Source organism: Ictidomys tridecemlineatus, chromosome 1 (assembly GCF_052094955.1).
Source record: "Ictidomys tridecemlineatus isolate mIctTri1 chromosome 1, mIctTri1.hap1, whole genome shotgun sequence".
Classification (NCBI taxonomy): Eukaryota; Metazoa; Chordata; class Mammalia; order Rodentia; family Sciuridae; genus Ictidomys; species Ictidomys tridecemlineatus.
Window position 1 is genome coordinate 44,396,430 of NC_135477.1, and position 19,380 is coordinate 44,415,809.

At 50.0% G+C, this 19,380-nt stretch overlaps 1 protein-coding gene and 1 long non-coding RNA gene across 2 annotated transcripts in view; both read right to left on the minus strand.

Annotated features, from left to right (window-relative positions):
- Rps24 (ribosomal protein S24) overlaps window positions 1-19,380 on the minus strand; it is a 462,172-nt gene that overhangs the window by 13,870 nt on the left and 428,922 nt on the right. The gene's annotated exons all lie outside the window — the stretch shown is intronic.
- The window catches only part of LOC120885490 (uncharacterized), a 31,179-nt gene continuing 14,225 nt past the window's right edge, over window positions 2,427-19,380 (minus strand). Inside the window, exons 2-6 of the long non-coding RNA XR_013434844.1 lie at window positions 12,274-12,441; window positions 8,494-11,419; window positions 7,810-7,978; window positions 7,495-7,688; window positions 2,427-4,473 (exon numbers count right to left, since the gene is read on the minus strand). This is a non-coding gene — a long non-coding RNA (uncharacterized LOC120885490). The remainder of the gene's footprint in view (window positions 4,474-7,494; window positions 7,689-7,809; window positions 7,979-8,493; window positions 11,420-12,273; window positions 12,442-19,380) is intronic.

Below are 19,380 nucleotides of genomic sequence, written 5' to 3' on the forward strand. Positions count from 1 at the left end.
AAGTGGTTCCCCGTTTGGTGGATTTCCCAAAGGTCCTGGGGGCCCGAGGGAACAGATCCTGGGAGTCTCAGTATGCCAAGGCTGTCCAGCTGGGAGGCCAGAATTGTGTAATGCCAGAGTTTCCAGGGGACATAGTCCCCAGAGGATCGGGTACTCAGCAGGGGCTGAATCCCTGCCGTGACCCCTGATCCCAAAGACAGGGCATCCTTCCCTCACGCGCATCCTGGGCAGGGCATGAGGCGCATCCCATAGGGGAGAAGCACGTGGCGCCGAGATGGAACAAGTGGCTCCAGGGTCAAAGTGAGCCTGAAGCAGAGGCCAGTCACACCCGGGAGACCCACTGCAGCGGCACTAGCAGGTGACCTCTGGGGGAGGGGCCACCCTGTGTGCGAGGTCCGTGGCTGGCTGTCAGCTGAGACATCACCCATGTGGAGAAGGTTCCCCAAACACACATGCTAGCTTCTTCTGTGACTTGTTGTGGTCCAAGAAACTCTCCCCGTCACCCTGCACTCATTATAAGGGTTGCCCAAGGGACAGTGAGTACACCACTGCCCCCAGCCCATCCCCACCACAGGGTTTTCTCTGGCTTGCTGGAAACTCCTTTTCTCTCAGCCTCTACGGAGGGCCTCCCTTGCTTTTGACATGAGGTCAGCCGAGAACAACTAGAGGGGTCTTGAGCAGAGAGCCAGAGCCAGAGAAGCCACGCCTGTCTAATGGCCCAGGGGACGTCACTCAGCCTCCTTCAACAGTTTCTGAACAGGAACAACCAGAACAGCAATACCCTACTTCACTGCAAAAGTTCACTGAACAGGGGTCCCCCATGTGCGGGTCCCACCATGTGCCATAAAGAGCAAGAGGAGCTCACTCCAGCTGTCCAAGAGCTTAGTCCTCTGATGAGTTCATGTCACTTTATAGGTGATGCTGCAGAGGCACAGAGAGGCTAAGGACTTGCCCAGAGGTGCATAGCCCTGAAGTAGAAAGGAAGAATCCAGATGGTGACCTACTTCTCTGCCAAGTGCACATTTCATTCGGTTGTTTTAACCAGATGCCGAGCACCGGACTGGTTGAGCACAGTTTGTTGAATGGAGAACAAGAAGATGGATAGAACAAGGCTCTCACATTCTGGGGGACGGGCACAAATGTCCAATTGCAATATGGTGAGTGTGAGTGTGTGTGTGTGTGTGTGTGTGTGTGTGTGTGTGTGTGTGTGTGTGTGACAGAGAGAGAGTGAGAGTGAGAGAGAGAGAGAGTGAGAGTGAGAGAGAGAGAGAGAGAGAGAGAGAGAGAAATGCATAGAGCAAGGGAGGCCATCTCACCTGTGGAGTCTGTGGGGGACACAGTGGCAGTGGGAGAAGGTGCCCTGCAGCAGGGAGTGTCTGGCCTGAGAGGGGCAAAATCAGGAAAGGGGAGCCAGGTGAATGGACTAGAGAAGTTGGCCTATTCCAGGCAGAGGACCCCGAGTAAGCAAAGGAACTGAGCCATCACACAGCCTGTGAGTGCACAGAATGACAAGGAGCCGGGTGTGCCTGGAATACGGAGAGGGAGGACGTCACGGGAGACAGGCGGGTGCCCAGTCCTGGAGGGCTGAGGGATGGCTCAGGTCTGGGAGTGGGGGCTGTGCACGGTGGGCAACAGGGGGAGCCACAGAAAGGTTTAGTCAGGAGGGATATGGTCAAATCAATTTTTGTTGCCAAAGGATTATTCTAGAAGTTTGGTGCAGATGGGGGAATAGCCTGGGTCAGGGACATTAGATCAGAGATCTATTTGGAGGTGAGAGGTGGGAAGCACCTAAGTAGAAAATGTAGAAACAGTGGCATAAATGGAAGGATCAACTTGGACATGATCCCGGAGGTGGTAATAACAGCAGCGGTGGACGGACAGATTATCGAGGTGATGTGGAAGGGAGGAGCCTGTGGTGCCACCCAGGACCCTTGCTGGGTCCTGGAAGAACACAGAACCATACACAAGCTGGAACCCAGAAGCTGACCTGGACACAGGGGGATGGGCTTCACACCCACCCATGCAGAGGCCGTTGACTGCCCCAGGCTGGGCACGTCCAGGAGGGAGCTAGCCTGGAGGCTATTGCTCAGGGAGGAGAAGTGGACTGTGAGTGTGGATGGGGTGGGTGGATGAGGGGTGGCCAGCTGGAGATGGAGGCTGACATTTTGGGAGTGTGCCCAAGCCTTAAAGGAAAGGCCCTAGAGGAATACAGTCTGTTGAAAGGAAGGTCCTGGAAGGAAAGCCCGGAAAGGGCCAGACAGGTTAAGAAAGGTGAGTGGGAAGTTTCTGGAGGAGGCAGTGGTCAAAGGGCCAGACTCCAAGAGACCCTGCAAGGCAAGGACAGAGAAGTGCTTGCTGGACTTGGCACTTGAGGGTCACTCACTGGTGGAGTGCCGCAGTCTGGCTGGGCAGAAATCATGAGTCACTGAAACAGGAACAAACTTTATTTCTGAACTCCACCAGCACACTCCACACACGCTCCCAGGAACTCCCCGAACGCCACGTGGCTCCTCCAGGAACCCCGGAAAAAAAAACCCTCTGGCACTTCCCCACCAATGGGAACTCTCTGGGAATCCCCAAGAGAACTCCAAAGTAGCAGGCCAAGGCGGACAGCAGGGGTCCAATATTACAAAATTGAATACACAGCTTAACATAACCATCATCATCTCAATGGCTTGCTGGCGTCACCTCTCAACCACTCCTCTGGCAAAAATGTCATGCATCCTTCTGACTGGGCTATGGCTCTCAGCAGTGGAGACCTGATTTAATGGAGACTGATGTCAGCAAGAAGGAAGCAGGACTGGGAGCTGGAGTGCAGACCCACCTGCACGCTCTTCTTCAGTGCTACAGGAGCCAGGAAGAGCCCCCAAGGAGAGAGCCAAGGTCAAGGCGGGTCCTCTCCTCAAGTGTGTTCATGAGGTTCCTACAGAAGGACAGGTTGCCCAGGTGGGACCATGAGAGATCATCAGTGGGGCCAGGTCTGAGGTCAGGCGAGGAGCAGGCCGGTGGAGGAGACTTCTCCCGCACCCATGTCCCCCTCTTCAGAGATGCCCGCCCAGCCATTCCCATCAAACTGGAAGCCCATATCTCCCTCCGGCTTTGACTTTCTCCGATGGCTTTTGCTCCATGGCATCCACTTGCCAGTCATCCCGTGGCTTATTTCTCCCCCCGCCAGCCCCAGGAGGGCAAATGTCATCTGTCTTGCTCAGGCTGCATCTCCAGCTCAGGGGACAGCGGCCGGTGCGTAGGAGGATTGGCTTTGATCTTCGACAACCGAGGACCGCTGACAGCTTGTGACCGGGAAGCACCCTCACCGTCGGGGGCTTCAGAAGAAGAGCTCTCGGGTCGCAGGATGGGCCCAGGGTAAAGGCTGTGAAGGGGGAGGGAGGCCCACTGAGTACAGGGTCCTGGTCGGCAGAGGACTGGACCTGCTGCCCATGAATTGCAAGAACTGAGCATGCGCATGTCTTCCTAACCCCGCCCTCAGCGCTCCAGTGCAGTTGGCCCCAGTGGGAGCATTCACACCAGGGACATTGGCCACGCCTACAAATCAGGGCTTTTTTTTTTCTTGGACCGTCCAGGTGTGAATGACAAGGGACATACAAGCGAGCTGGGAACATACAGACAGGCTGGGGTTCTCCCTCAAGGCCCCACAGGACTTTACCAACTCCGACTTTTATCCCGGCTTCAGCCTTTGGTCTTCTCCACTTGGACCACAGCATCTGGTCCCTCCTCTGGTTGGAATTAAAAACTATCCACGCAAACCCAGAGGCCCCAGGGCTTCAGCAGCCCCAAGATGGGATTGGTTTCATTTTCATTCCCCAGAGTCCTCTGGACGGGGAGGGAACTCAGTGTTTCACCTTTGGGTGGTATTTGGAGCCACATCATCTGACCCAAAACAAGAGAATAGGAAAGGACAAAGTTCCTGAGCCAAATCGCCTCCCTTGGTCCTCCAGAGCCCCTGTCCTCAGATATCTGAGGCAGGAGGAAGCCCAGGCCAGCAGATGAGGGCTAAGAACCCCACACGAGCTGTGAGGGGGTCACCTGGAAAATGGGCCCAGCCAGAGCTGAGAACCTCCTGGCTCTCTCTCCTCCTACCTGCCCCCAGGGGGCCGTGGCTGTATTTCTAGGTAAAATCCACACTGTGTCTCTCCAGGGCGGCAGAAACAGGAAAGATCTGCAGGGAGGCCATGAAGCTCTGACTCAGGACATTGGTTACAATTAAGAGTGGGGACAGTCCTGATGGTTAAATGATCACAGTTTTGAAGCAATATTGACCGTGACCAGCAGACTCTGTGGCCTGTTTCACGAGGCCTGGGCGAACCCCGCCTCCCAGAAGCACGGTGTAGGTGTCTGTGTGTAAGTGCACAACCAGGCAGCGATCGAACCCTCATGTAGGTGTCTGCATCCAAGCGCAAGGCTTCCCGCTTTCATGTCACGTCAGACTGCTCCCCTCTCCCCATCATATCCACACTGCAAGAAAGAATAGAATCACTTCTGTTTCGTAAGCTGTAGAAATTAACCAGTCGGTGCGTTCCGAGCTGACACCCGTCTTTGTGTCCCTCCTTACCTTTGATTCTTTTTTGATCTTCTCTCCTCCTTTCTGATTTCCACCGCTTGTTTCTCTACTTTCAATTTCTCTCTCTCTCCTCCTGCGACTGCCCGTGTGCCCTCCTCCTGGCCCTTCTCCTTCTCTCCACTCCTCTCTTCTTTGTGGCTCCTGATCCCTTTTCCAACTCCTTTTCCTCCTTGCTCTTCTTTTCCTTCCCTTTCTCTCTCTCTCTGAGCAACCCCTACCTCTCAAGGTCAACAAGAAACTCTGCCAAGATCTGCACTCAAAAGGGCTCTCACTTGGCTTTAATTAGGATCCTTTCAAAAACCCTGACCCCAGAGAAAGCCCTGCTCTCCAGCCGCCAATTCCCTTTGCTCTATCTTATCACCTCCCTCCTCCATGCCTTCAAGAGCAAGAATCCAATAAAAGAGACTAAGAAGGGACATGTGGAAGAGGAAAGGACGGGGGGCGTCCACCTCCTCTTCCTCCGTTGCATAGATGAGAAAACTGAGACTCCGGGAAGGACCGTGATGCTCGAAGGTCACAGAGCCAGTTAGAGACAAAGCTAATGTCAAAAAAAAAAAAAAAAACAAACAAAAATAAACACACACACACACACACACACACACACACACACCCGGCTCTGCCAGCCGCTTCTTCCTCTTCCCCACTGCCCCCTGGACCTGGCCACAGTGGGACTCCGTGAGGATTTAGGGAGCACCCACACACACACACCAGACTCTGCATAGCAACAAGTGCTGCTGTTTTATTCTTTTTCCAGCCGTGCCGCAAGGCATCTTGGGAAGAAGCTACAGAGTTAAACAAAAACAAACGGTGAACTTGGTAATTGCACACACCCCTATTTTCTTAACAAACCAACTGGAGCTCGTTAAGGGAGGCTTCTGAACGTAGACAGAGAGAACCTTGTCGTCACCCGTTAAATATGTCTAATTTTACACACTGTCATGTAGCACTCCATCCAGCTGGCTCTCCACGGAGAAGGAGTGAGTGATTGCATCTTGGCCCGTTGCTTAGCACATAGGTATTTTTCGCAAGGAGGTTTGGGGACCCGGCTTTAATTGTCTAGTGTGGGTAATCTTGCATGCTTGGCATCAGCAGCACACTTTTAATTTACCTAAAACAGACACCATCTGCCTGATGCTGACAGGTCATTCTGTCTTACCTGAGTCCTGCCCCCTCTCTGGTCCTCAGTTTCCCCAACTGTATCATAAGCACCAACTATCGAGTCTCCAAGGGCCCTTCCAGTGCTAAGCTTTGTTGTTGTTCAGGCTCATGCTACACTTGCCAAGACCTTAATTGCATCAAAACGCTGAGCAAAGTCTGGTTTTTGTTAGAGCTTTTGCTTACAGAGCCGTCTTCCAAATCAAGAACCTTCCCAATGCTTTATAATAAGCCTATACCTTAAAGAAAAATGAAAATTAAAATATTGAACCTCTGGGTGCACTCTGCTCCCCATAATGAAATGCACATGGAGGACATGCATCCGGTTCAAGGACTTTATCCAAAGTTATCATAACTTAACAGTCATAAGCTAATAGTCAAATGGAATTAATAACAGGAATGTGGCCATTTAAGCAGGGAGATGGCCCCGTGTCGTGGAATTTTTGCAGCTAAACCCTCTTGAGTTTCTGTAAGCTAATAGCAATTAGCTCCTGAGTTAATGGCAGCTGTGGTCATAATGAGATTGGAATTGATCATTTAGAAGCAGGCTCCCATAAGCTGGTCTTATGAGGCATTTCAGCTGCAAAGCACTGTCTTGACCCCTTCTCCTCCTACCTTTCATCATGACCCCTCTCCTCTAAGGCTTTCTGGACTCAGCATGCATGCTCCCTCCCCACACAGCATGCAGTGCTGCGGGGCTCTGGAGGGAAGCATCGGGTGGGTTGTGCAACCTGAGCACCAAGCACTCCAAGTCTTCAAAGAGCAGATTTTACTCAGATCCTGCAGCATCAACCTGCTCGTGGCAGCTACTTCCTCCACAGGGCAAGTCTACCTCAGCTTCAAGTTATATCACTTTTCATATCTGAGCAATAAATTAAACTCAATTTGAAGATGGAAAGCATATTACTCACCTCATGGGTCATAGGAAAGAAGTAATAAGAAAATCTGTATAAATCCATCACAAAAAGATACTCATTAAATATCTGCCTTTCTGTATCAGTTAGTTTTTGCTGTGTAACAAATGACTCTCCAAATTAGTGTGTTAAAACAATAATCATTTGGCTGGGCATGGTGGTGCACACCTGTAATCCCAGCAATTTAGGAGACTGAGGCAGGAGGATGGCAAGTTCAACCAGCCTCAGAGACTTAGTGAAGCCCTAAGTATTTTAGGGAGATTGTATCTCAAAATAATAAATATAAAGGGTTAGGGACATTGCTCAGTGAAAAAGTGCCCTGGGTTCAACCTCCAGTACCAAAAAATAAATAACAGTCATTTTATCTAGTTCATAATTATGTGGATCAGCTGGGTCTTGTTTGTTTGTTTTGGTTTAGCTGATTTCTTCTAGATATGCTCATGCATCTTCTGTCAGCCTTTGGGTAAATTGGAGGCTGCAGGGTCTGGGGAAGCTTCACCGTGCATCCTGTGGTTGGCAGGATGTGAGGCTGAGGGGTGGGAATAAGTGGGCCCTGTGAATCTCATCTCCAGTGGACTAGCCTGGGTAGTGGGCTAGCCTGGGCTGTGGACTAGCCTGGGCTTAGTCACATGTTGGTCTAGGAACCCAGACTCTAAGAAGGAAGGCAGATCCCAGTGTTCAAGTGCCTTACAAGTCTCTGCTGTGTTGCATTTACTGTCATCCCATTGGCCAAAGAAAGGCACATTAGCTGTGCGTAGAGACACTTTGCCCCTGGATGTAAACGGGCATACACTCAGAGATGGAAAGAATCTGATCTATGGCCATCTTTCCAATTACCACACCTACCTTCCCTTTGCTTTACTCATCCCCTGCATCATGCTCTGTCTGGTAGAGAGCCACGTGTTTAGGAAGTGACTATTGTGTGAATGAATGACAGAAACCAGACTTCCATCAGTAAAACTACGCGTCCAAGATGTGACATGATCTCTGCCCCTGGGTGGAGGAAGAAGGACTCTCGGACACAGCCTCCTTGTTTTCTCCTATGTAGAGAAGGAAATAAGTTGAAATAAGAGCCATGAACTTGCTTTCTAAAGCACCAAGCACTCCAAGACACCAAGATCTGTGTGGTGTGTCCCTTTTCTGAACATTGGTTTTCCTCACGTATTCAAAGGCGTGGGGCTGGTCTCCTGGTCCTCCTCATTCATTGCCTGGAATAATTTGGAGGCTGGTGAGGCCCAGAAGCAGCTCCCTGTCGAAGGCTTCTCCCAGCACCGAGGGGTGGGGAGGGGCGGCCATGAAGCTCCCGATGTCCCTCTGCCTTTGGATGTTCCTGGAAATTCAGTAAATGAGTCAATATGTAGATAATCCTTGAGCTAGCCCTGAATCATCTGAACAAAAGGTGATTAAATTACTCAGGAATCAATTCCAGAGCTGTTTTCCTTTCTTATTTAAAGAGCACAGACTATTTTCTCCTGAGGATAAGAATCAATATTTGAGTAAAAATTGGGCCTCACACCATTCCTATCAGAGCCCCAAACAAGCTTCCTGGCTGCGGGAAAGTGAGGAGGAAATTGAGGCCAACGCTAACCCCGCCTTCTCACTTGAACGAAGCTTCTCTACCTCTGAGTTTACCTGCAAGTATTTTCTCTTTCTTTGACTATGTCTTGGGAGATTTTGCTCTGCAGGAACGTCAGGGCCCATCTGTCTTGACAACACACCACCTCCTGCTATGGCTGCCGGGTCCCCAAACGTCGTCTAAGTCATGCTGCTATAACAACTGACGCTCAGTGACCTACTTCCACAAAGGCTTATTGCTTACTCATATTGTACACCCTTTCTGGTCACCTGCCACGGTGTCCTTTGTCAGCTTATTCCATCGCGGAACTGGGAGAACCGTGATTATCTGTCCAGGGTCATTGCTGGTTCACAGCTAAGGGAAAAACGGAGAAGAGCTCAATAGTTTCTAATGCTTCTGTTCAGAAGTCGCACACTTGGGTTCTGCTCACATTTCATTGGCTAAATCGAATGGAATGGCCAAGCCTAATGGGGTAGGGAGGAATAATCTTCCATGGAAAAGACCAGCAAATATTTTAAACAATAATATAATCTAACACATATGGCCTCTGCTTGGGTCTGCTCGGTGCTGGTGTTTAGACAAGGGTGTGAGTTTTCCAGGGCTGGGTTGGAGGGGAAGGGGAACGAGACCCAGGGGTACTATGGGGGAGGTGGGGGGCCCACTGGCTCTGGCTCTGTCTCCTTCAGTTTCCAGCAGAGGAAATTTTAACAGGCGCTTCCACGAAGCCATTTGCTCATGAACTCCACAAGTTTCCAGACATTTCGGCTTGAAGCAGCCCCAAGAATTGCTGGAGGAAAGCCAGCGGCTTGGGCTGTCTGGCCCTGCTCTGAAGAATAAAACGTCCCCTCCTCTAAGGTCACCCAGGGCAGGGGTCTGGGTGCTGGTTAGAAAAGTGTGATGGGACCAAGTTCCCTGAAGGACACCCCCGCCCCCCGCCAAGCCCCCTGCATTCAAACCCTGACCCCACAGGGGTCACGTATCCGCCTTAAACTCAGGGGAGGGTGACCTGATTCTCTGCTCGGCTTCTTATCAGCCGCGTGGTCTTTAGAAGGCTCCGTTATCTGCTCTGGGCCTCAATAAAATGGGGCTAAGAGCTCCAGAGCTACTTTCCTTCGCCAAGAGATGGGACATGCTGGGCCAAAGAGTTTGCCTCCGACTCCTCAGAAATCTGATAAGGAGGTGCATTCCTCATCCTGCGTCTCAGGAAGACTCACAGATCAGGGAGATTCCACCTCCAAGAGGGTGGACACGGGCAGGCAGAGCAGATGCCTCCCCAGAGACACTGAGAACTTAGCCCCCACCAGGAACAACTTTCTCACAAGACCAGAGTCATAGGGAGATGGAATGACTGCCAAGGGAATAATGACTCCCTGCCCTAAGAGATGTGTGGGTAGGACTTGACCTCTGCCTCCCGAGGACACGCCAAGCCACGGTCAGCAGGGCTGGGTGCTGGCATTGCCCGAGGATCAAGGGCGCTTAGAACAGGATGAGCTCTATCAAATTCTGAGGTACACAGACGTGACCTCATGGGTGACATTACGAAAACATGTGGCCTTTGGAATAGTGTATGTTCTTGCCTGACCGCACTGGGCCTTCTGAGGATCCCTCCACCCGAGCGAGTTCTGGGAGGCTGGGCCATAAATCTCTCCTCAGCCTCCTTGGCATTTCTTGAAAATGAGGCATCGGCCCTGAAGCTACTGACCCCCTGTTCCCAGGAGCCAGCACACACCTCTTGACCTCTGTTCAGCCACAGGAGAGAATCTCAGGACGCACTGCAACCCCTGATGGCCAAGGTGCAGTGGCACACAGATGTCCAAGTCACCAGACTGGCCCCAGGAGTAAGGGCAGAAGTGGCACTGTGTATTTACTGGGTGTCCTTGGTGAATGGATCATGTCACCATGCACCCTGGACCTGCTGAGCATATGGAATAGTTTGGGGCTGGGAGTTTCATCACGGTCACTTTCTTGGCCTTGGAGCAATGTGGTTCTCTCCTTCCCCACCCCTTTGTAATCACCTTCCTCCTCACATGGAAAATGGTTGGGATGGCGTGCTGGTGTCTTTCCATGGGACACACTGGTCTGGGTACTGCTGTGAGCTCCCCTGGATTTGCCTGAGCATTTCTTACAAACCCAGCACTGAGTGTGCATGCTGCCACGGTTTTTTTTGGGTTTTTTTTTTTTTTTTTGTCTTTTTCTGTTGGTTCCCCTATGCCTGAGAAGAGGAGCTCCTGATGCCCATCTTACAGATGGGGAGACAGACTCGGGCATTGCTCAGAGTCACTCAAGAATCAATAGGCAATTACCCTTCCTGTGATGGGGGGTGAGGTCCCCCTGAGCTGGTCGGCCTCCAGCCTGTTCTCCAGCTCTCAGGGACACACTGTGGCACACACTGCCCCCTGGGCACTCTCAGGCTGGTGCCTGAGACCCTGTCTCAACAGCTCCCCAACGATGCCCAAGAATATCTGTACTTCCTGCTCCCTTGCCAGTCTAGCCAGGCCTGGACGGTTTGGGAGGAGCCTGCCAGGTCAAACTCAGCACTTTCTAAGTGAGCTTTGAGGGAAGAGCGGCTCCTTCTCCTCCTTGTGTGCTTAGGAGGAAGGAAACAGCAAGGCAGGATGGAGAACAGCATCCTGTTTGTACACGGACCTGAGCACATCACTTTGTGAGCATCAGTTTCCCCGTCTATAAAATGAGGTTCCAAGGGCTTTAGGCCAGCATTGCCCTAAACTTGGAATATCGCCACACCTTCCCCATGATTCCAAAGTAAGAAGGAGGAACCTCAGCAGCCCAAGGGCAGGGTCACCGGAGCCCCGGGACTACTTTGCTGGCTTCCGTTGCCCCAGCCTCCAGGGCCGTAATGACAGCATCTCCAACACGGGCACTGTGCTGAGCGTTTGTTCGTAGACCTGGCTACACCTAGACCTGAATGACCCTGGGGGAAGGTTTTATCTTGTCCATTTTTACATCCAGGAAACTGAGGCTGGAAGGCAGAGTGATCCATCCAAGGTCACAAAGAGCAGCGAAGCTGGGATCCAGGGGTAGGAAGGGCTTCGAGGCCCCAGAGCCGCCAGCCAGCTGCAGACCGCCTCCAGCCGGCCCTGCGCTTCAGCGCTTCAGCATCTCAGCTAATTGTTGACAGTCGTCCTCCCAGAGGATGTGTGTAGCCGAGCTGGCTCTCTCTCCTTTCCTGTGAGCCTGCCATGAATCAGAAGAGGCAGAGGAACAAAATAAACAGAGATGGATGGGAGCAGAGGGTTTCGAGTGGAATCACTTTGCAAAGCTGCCTTTTTGCTTCGCCTTTTTCTGTGAGGTGCCCCTCTTAGGAGCTTCAAAGAGAAACCTGCTCCCAAGCAGGATCTTTCGCCTGAGCCAAAAGCCATTTATCTGGAATATTAATATGCCAGCAGCTGCCTGTGACGGTGCCCGCCGCTGATCACACGCTCCCAGCAATGATCCCTCCTGGGAACGCTCCGTGAGGCTCCAGGAAGCTAATGGGCCCCCTGGGGCACATTCTAGTTACCTTTTGTTTGGCTTTCGCAGAGCTTCCTGCAGACTACCAGCCAAGTGTGTCCCAGACTGGGGACCTCTAGGGTAGGATAGGGCTCCGGACCCCAGACCCACACCCTCGCCACCACAGGTCACTGGTCCTCCTTCCAGAAGAATAAGAAGATCCTCAAGAGCCAGTGTACCCACACACTACTGATGCTTCTCTGCTCACAGCGGGGATACCTCTTGCTAAACTTACCCTAAATTGGAAATATCATACTGAAAATGTATTTAATGCACCTAATCGAAGGAACATCTGACCTTAGCTTGACCTGCCTTAAACAGGGACAGTCACCCCAGCCTACAGGTGGCCATCAAGGGAGTGTGTGCCAGCCCAGGAAAAGATCAGAACTCCAAATTTCAAGTACAGTTTCAACTGAAGGCATATGGCTGTAGCCCCACCATCCAATAGAAAAATCACAAGTTGAACGATTGGAAGTCAAACAATGGCCAGTTGGAGACTGTCTATCTCCCCAATACCTGGACTCAGGCTGAGGACTTACCCACATCTTGAAGTCAAGGGTACTGGACTTGGAGTAGGAGACTGGCGTCAGCTGTACAAAGCCACTCTGATGCTGTAACACGCTAGGCCAGATGCAGACACCCCTGGGCTGTGGATCTTCTCTATAAATGCAGTTGATTGGACTTGATCCTTTCTTTTGAAGGGTTCCCTGAGCGGGGGGAACATATCTTAGTGATGCAGAAGGAGGAGCACAGAGACTTTGGGTTCCAGTCTTGATTCTGCAGGCTTTGTCAGATGGCTGAGGCACTGTGTCATCAGGTTTGTCATGACACAAATGGAAATGAGAGAACCCCTACAGGTCCCCCAGGGGGCCTCAACTGTAGAATCAGCAGGCATTTGCTAGAGCTGGAACTGGGACTTTGTTCACTTTATGAAACCAACGCCAGCAGGGACCCCCCTTCCCCCAAGCTCTCCATCTCACAAGGCCAGCAGTTCATAATCAGTCACTGTGAACCGCAGTGAGAAGACGTGCACAACGTCTCCCAGCAGGAACGTCTCCTGCTTCATAAGGTCGACCATCACATGTCGGAATTTCATGGCACCAACTTGCAGCCCCACCCTACCAACTCTCAGATCTGTCCTTGTCACAGAGAAGGTCTCTCGGTAGTGCCCTAGATTTCCCCTTTGAGTGGAAATTCAGAACTACTCCATCATGACCCAAATGGCACATATGGAATGGTGACTAACACTTTGCAGGTACTGTTCCAAGTGCGTTCTGTACCTTAACTCACTTGAGGATGATTATGACCACCCTATGAGCTGGAGACTATGTCACATGGGAACTTAAGCAACGCCCAAGGTCAGAAAGGTGCGAAGTACCAGAGCAGTGGAGATGGGCTAGAGTCGCCGGACGAGTGGATCTCAAATGAGAATCGGAATCACCAGGAAGGATGTTAAAACAGACTGCTGGGCCCCCCTCCCGGAGTTTCTGATTTACTAGGGCTAGGTGGGGGTCTGAGGATTTGAATTTCCAAAAAGTTCCCAGGTGATACTGACCCAGGGGCCTTACTTTGAGAACTACAACTTAGGCCTCACTGCCTCTGATTTAGAGGGAAAAATGGACTCAGTGTGGAATCCAAGGTCTTTTGAGACTCCAAGATCCCTGTCTTCTGCAAAACATTAGCTACGGAAAATAGTGTCCAACAGGTTGCTGATGGGAATTGCATCCTGGAAAAGGGTGTGACATCCATGGTCAAGTGTGTGTGGGAAATTGGAGTCCAGTGAATTCCAATAGGTTTCTTTACTGGGTTTCTGCTTTGTATTTGTTTATGTGAAACCCAAATGCACTCTGTGACATAATTCAGCAAGTATTCCAAACATACCTGACCTCAGTGGCCTTTTTCCACATGGTAGCTCTTGGGAACAATGCTCCACAGAGCACCCCTGGAGAAACTGCCTGGCCCCGTCTCCACCACTCCCAGTACGGGGCAGCCTGGGAGGCCGTCCACGAGAGGCTAGAGTCCAGGCTAACAGCCTTTGGCTCACTAAGACAGTCTTCCAGAAAGATTCCTAGAAGTGGGCCCAGCCCCATATTGATTGAACAGACAGAGACCCCATCCCCTTTTCTGCAGTCTAGTCCAATAAATCAGACCTTCCATCTTCTCCAAGCCCCTGAGGCAGATAATCTTATTACAAGGGAATGTAAGCAAGATCATAAGGACGATGGGGTGACATCTGCTGTGGTTGGGATGTGGTGTGTCCCCTAAGGTTCTGGGTCGAGAGCTTGGTCTCAGGGTGATGGTGTTTGGAGATGAAGTGACACCTTTAAGAGGCGGGGTTAGGTCACTGGGGATCCTGCCCTCAGAAGGGATTAGAGTGGTTCTCATGGGCCCCTGAGTTAGAGGGTTGTTTCAAAAGAGAGAGCCTGGACCCTCCCTACACTCTGGCTTCCTGTTAAGGTCTGTAGACAAGTCAAAATAACACGTGGTATTTTGCCAGAGAAATGTTAGAGTTCGTAAACAAGTCTGGATGGTGCCTGGCAAAATGCCAGAGGGAGTGGTTTGAGAAGTAACAAAAGCGAGCCATTAAGTGTGGAGATTCCTTATTGGTTGACTGATGTATCTAGTTTATGCTAATTAAGATAAGCTGTGCAAAATATATAAATAGCTCTGTTGTCCTACAATAAACGGCTTCCATTCCTGCTGTATCAACGTACACAAGTTATTCGTCACCCCCCCAGCAGCTTCCTGTCCCTCCAGGGTCTTTCTCCCCATCCTACATCCATGAAGTCTCATGTAGGCAGCCATTATGCTGCCATCTGCCATGAGACTTCCACCAGAACCAAATAGAAGCCAGTACCATGCCCTTGAACCTCAAGAACTGTGAGCTAACTAAATCTCTTCTCTTAATAAAGTACCTAGCCTCAGGCATTCCATAACAGTAACAGAAAATGGACTCATACACCATCCCAGATGCCAACTATTGCAAATGGATATGTCTTTGAGATTCTAGGTAGGAACACCAATACTCTTCTGTTTGAAAGAGGAAGAGTAGTGTTTTACCCCAACTTCGTGGGGTGGGGGAAGAGCTCTACTTCAGAAATCTCATGAGCCTCATGCTGCTTCAGTCACTTGTTAGGCACTAGGAAAGCAAAGGAGAGTGAAGTCACTGCCCTCAAGGCTCATCGTGTGGTGGGGAGGCCACTGCCTACATACATAGTCTGTGTCAAAGTAGGTGGCACCAGAGACAATGAGCTGAGCGTTTGGAGGATGGGGGGGTCACTGCTTGCTAGGGATCAAGGAGTTATGTCAATAGACAGATGGTGCTCTGTGAAGGAAGTGGCTCCCCTCCCCATCTGATCCAATCCCACTCCTTGTCCTGAGCTAGTCTGTGCAGGGGTCAGTGAGCAGCAAGACCTACAAATTGTGAGCAACTCCCCAAGGTCTGACGGAGAGCACAGAATTTCATTTCCTTTCTAATCCAGGAAGAATTTGAGTTTCAGCAGCTGATAGTGCCAAGGAGAAAATGAGAAAGACAGAGGATGCTAGAGAGACCTTGACCCCTGCAGGTCCCGGCAGGAGGACCTCCCAGGCCAGTGAGAGTGCTCCTCAGAAAACCAGCGGGCTGCTCACCCCAGCCTCCGAGGAGCTGAAGGGGAGCTGCAGGGATGCTGGATCCTCACTGCTCCTATGGCTGGGGAGACGATGGGAAGACAAAGAGGATTCTTCTGGGAGCCTGGGCAAGGGTTCTGGCAATAAACCAGCTGCAGTCATCTGGAGATTTGACTGGGATCTGACGTCTGTGGCTGACGGTAAGAGGCCTCAGCTCCTTGCTGGTCCATGGCAGGAGGCCTTTATTTCCCACCCAGTCCTCACAGTATGGCGACTGCTTCCTGCAGAGCTAGTGGTCCAAATGTCAGCAGGGAGGAAGTCACAGGGCTTCTCATGGCCTACACTCCAAAGTCACACCTGGACGCTTCCTCTGCACCCGGTGCCCTTGAGTCAAGCTCATTACAGTCAGGCCACACACAAGGAGAGGAGATTACACTCTCCCTCCTGAAGGGAGGCGTATCCAAAAGTTCTTGGATCTGTTTGAAAACCACCATATTCCATCAGCCTGATAATAAAGGTAGGAGTCTGACTCTTTAAAACTGGAGCAAACTATGGGGAAACTGAGTGAGTGAGAAAGAAAGAGAGGGAAAGAGCAATGAGTGGCTCATCTATAGATGACCGATTTTAAGTGGATGATGACAAGAGTTTCTTGGAATGTACAATGAAAGCACTGAAGAGAGATCTTAAAGCAGAAATGACACAATATTAGAAGAAAACTAATAACGGTCTGGAACTAATTCTCTTAAAACTATTTGAAGAAAAACTAGGACTCTGGGGCTCCAGACAGAGGTACTCGACATTGGAGTAGGGAGGATGCAGCCAGAGAACATTTGGCATTTTTGTTTCCACACAACGGAAGAAGCATGTATTTAATTATAAGTGTGAGGAAATAGTGAAATAGAAAAACAGAGTGAAAATAGGGAAAAAAGATGAATCACAATAAAAAATAAGTAGTAAACACAGAGTCACTGTAAGGAGTAAATTTGCATAAAACTGTTATTATATTAAAAGTGAATGGACTAAATTTTCCTAACCAAAGATAGGGGCTCTCACATTAGTTTTTTTTTTTTTTAAATCAACAGTAGGGAATGGAAATGTTTTCTGTATGACAGGAAGTCATTGAATCAATGTAAAGATGAAGGGACACAGGGCACAGATCAGGGGAGTCTCTATGGCACAGCCGAGGACTTGAAGTCCTGCCACCACCTCTCATTGTAATGCCCCTTCAGCAACTCCCTGCCCCACGATGGCCATGAGCACCAGAAGTAAACAGGCAACCAGGAAAGCTCAGTGCTGCTAAAACCCTTCCCAGAAATCAATACCACAGTCGAGGTGCAGGGGGATTCTTATTTCATGACTTTTAAACTCAGCTTTAACAAGCCTGGTGAATATGCTCTTTGAATTTCCCTGTTGTATAACTTGCTGGAATCGAGTGCTTGATTTATCTTTTCAAATAGGAGACAGTCCCAGCTGGGAGCCTCCTTTGGACCAAATAGATGCCATGAAATTCCTTTCATATGAGCCTGTTTTATCTGCCCCAGTGGTGGGAGGAGCAGTGACTTTAGGAATAGAACATGCCGGCACTGGAGTATCAGAGGGGCTCCGGGTCACAGTTCAGGCATTATAGGCTTGAGGTCCAAATGCCTGTGGTTGAGGATTGCTTCCTTTCCAATTTTTTCTAACCCAGAAGAAAGAATTAGAAGCCTGATATTCTGGAATGCAGTCATTCTTTCATAGATAATGGTTTTGTATTTACTGAGTGCCAGTCACCGCAGCAGGCTCTGTGGACAGAATCAACAATCAGAGGAAGACACTGCCTCAGAAGGTATGCATTCCAGCGGAGGCAACACCTGGTACATAAATACTGGCAGAGGTGGGTGTGATAAAAATAAAGCAGGGCAGGAGGTCGGGGAGAGCGTATCCATCAACCCGTGAGTTCACTGAGTGTACAGTCCATGGTGGACCCTCGCTGTGGTTATAGGGCCTCCACCAGACCCAGGTGGCATGCAGTGTTGTACAGAAAAGCATGTGGAGCTAAAGAGGGGAGGTTGCTGTGAATTTAGGCTTATTCTTAAAGTGGTGGATAACAAATAAGAGGGGATCGACAAAGGTTTGGGGCTGGTGACTAGTGATAAAATGTGTTTTCAGGAGGTTTGGTTCATCCTTGGTGTATAGGATGAGTGTGAGTTGGTGAAAGGAGATCAAGAGTGACTCCAAAAGTGGGGACTCCCACCTTCTTGAGCCACCCTGTCCAATAGAACCTTTTGCAGTGATAGAAATGCTCTATTGCTGCACCATCCAGTGATTCTTAAGTAGTTAAAATATGGTTTAAAAAACTGTATTGGTCACCTCTTTGCCACTACGATGAAGTACCTGACTCAAGTTACTTATGAAGAAAAGAGGTTTATTTAGCTTACAGTTTTGGAAGCCAAAAGTCCAAGCAGCATAATGCAGGCTCCTTGCCACCCTTTGACTGTGTCACCTCATGGCAGATAGCAATGGTGGAAGCAAACAGATGATTACATCTCAAGCCAGGAGAGAGAAGATGAGAGGGGCCGGGCTTGCTTCTTTGATAACAACCATCTTTTGAGAATTCAAGGCGTCCTGTGAGAACCACATTCCAGCAGCGGATCCCTGATGACCTACCTACTTCCAGCTGGGCCCCACCTCTTCAGGATCCCATGACCTCCCGTTGCACCCCTCTGGGGACCAAGCCTTGAACACAGGGGCCTCTGGGGAGACTTGATCAGACCCTATCCAAACCAGAGAAATGACTGAAATTCAATAAAAAATGAAATTCAATAAAAAATTAATGAAATTAAATAAAAAATAATTTTATTTAATTTCAATAAATGTAAAGGCAAAAACAAGTGACCACGTGTGGCTAGAGTCTCCCACGGTGGGCAAGGTGGCCCTCGAATCACACAATTAGAGCCCCTGAAGGCCTGCCTCTGGGTACTGATGGTGTGACCAGAATAAGAAAGTCAGTAAGGAGGACCTTACCTCTCTGAGCCTCAGTTTCCCCCTTTAAAAGCAGAGATAACTATACTTACCCACCATCTATGTCACTTTACCTTGCAAACTACAAGAGACTGTCACTATCAGATGCTCTGGCATCAACCCCTGGGTCTAATTGCACTAGATGTACAATCTTCCTGGGGGGGCGGGGGGTTGATGATACGTATCTATATGTCGTCATATATGTGCATGTGTAAGTTTGAGGTGTTGATGGGCTTTGACACAGTGAGTCTCGTTTTTTCAATATCTCCTAAGACATCATCTGAAACTCAGGCAAGGATGTAGGCGGACAAATATTTATTAAAGTGTTATTCAGATTGGCAAAGTTAGATGCAACCTAACTACGCAGCTGTAGGTTACCTCGATACAGAGAACTCTGTCCATGTATTAGCACACAGACACTAAGAAAAGTGGCGATGGCAGATGATATTTAAGAAAACGCTTGCAGCCCGCTATGGCTAATTATATAGCTCTGTGTATTGACAGTGGATGGGAAGGAAAGCTCGACGTGCTTATCACTAGGTGACACGATTAGAATTCATGTGTTTTTTTTTCCTGCATCTTTTCATATTTCCAATCCTCATGGTGAGCAGGCATTGTTTTCATTTGTAATGAGGGAACGGGGGTGGGAAAGGTTGTTTTTAAATAGGAGAAAGCCACGATTTATTTTTTTTTAAAGATATTCTTTTTGAAATAAATAGCACCACCAGCAGCCCCCAGATCTTGACCTGGGGGAGAAAGCAGTTTTCCAGAGCTAGAACCCAAGGAATCCGGGGTTCTGGAGACCTCGGTCGACTCCAGAGGTCCCATAATCCTTGTCACTGCTGGCCTGGCAGGAAGCCCCTGGCCTGCCTTCTGCCTGGCCGGGCCAGCTGCTGGGCTTCTAGGCAGGGAGGGTGTCTTCAGGACACAGGGCATCCAAGGCAAGGACATTGTACAAGGGGATCTGTACATGGTAGCAAGGCAGGGGCCGATTCGGTCTGTGTGTGTCTCCGCCAGTCTTCATCCTCTGCATCATT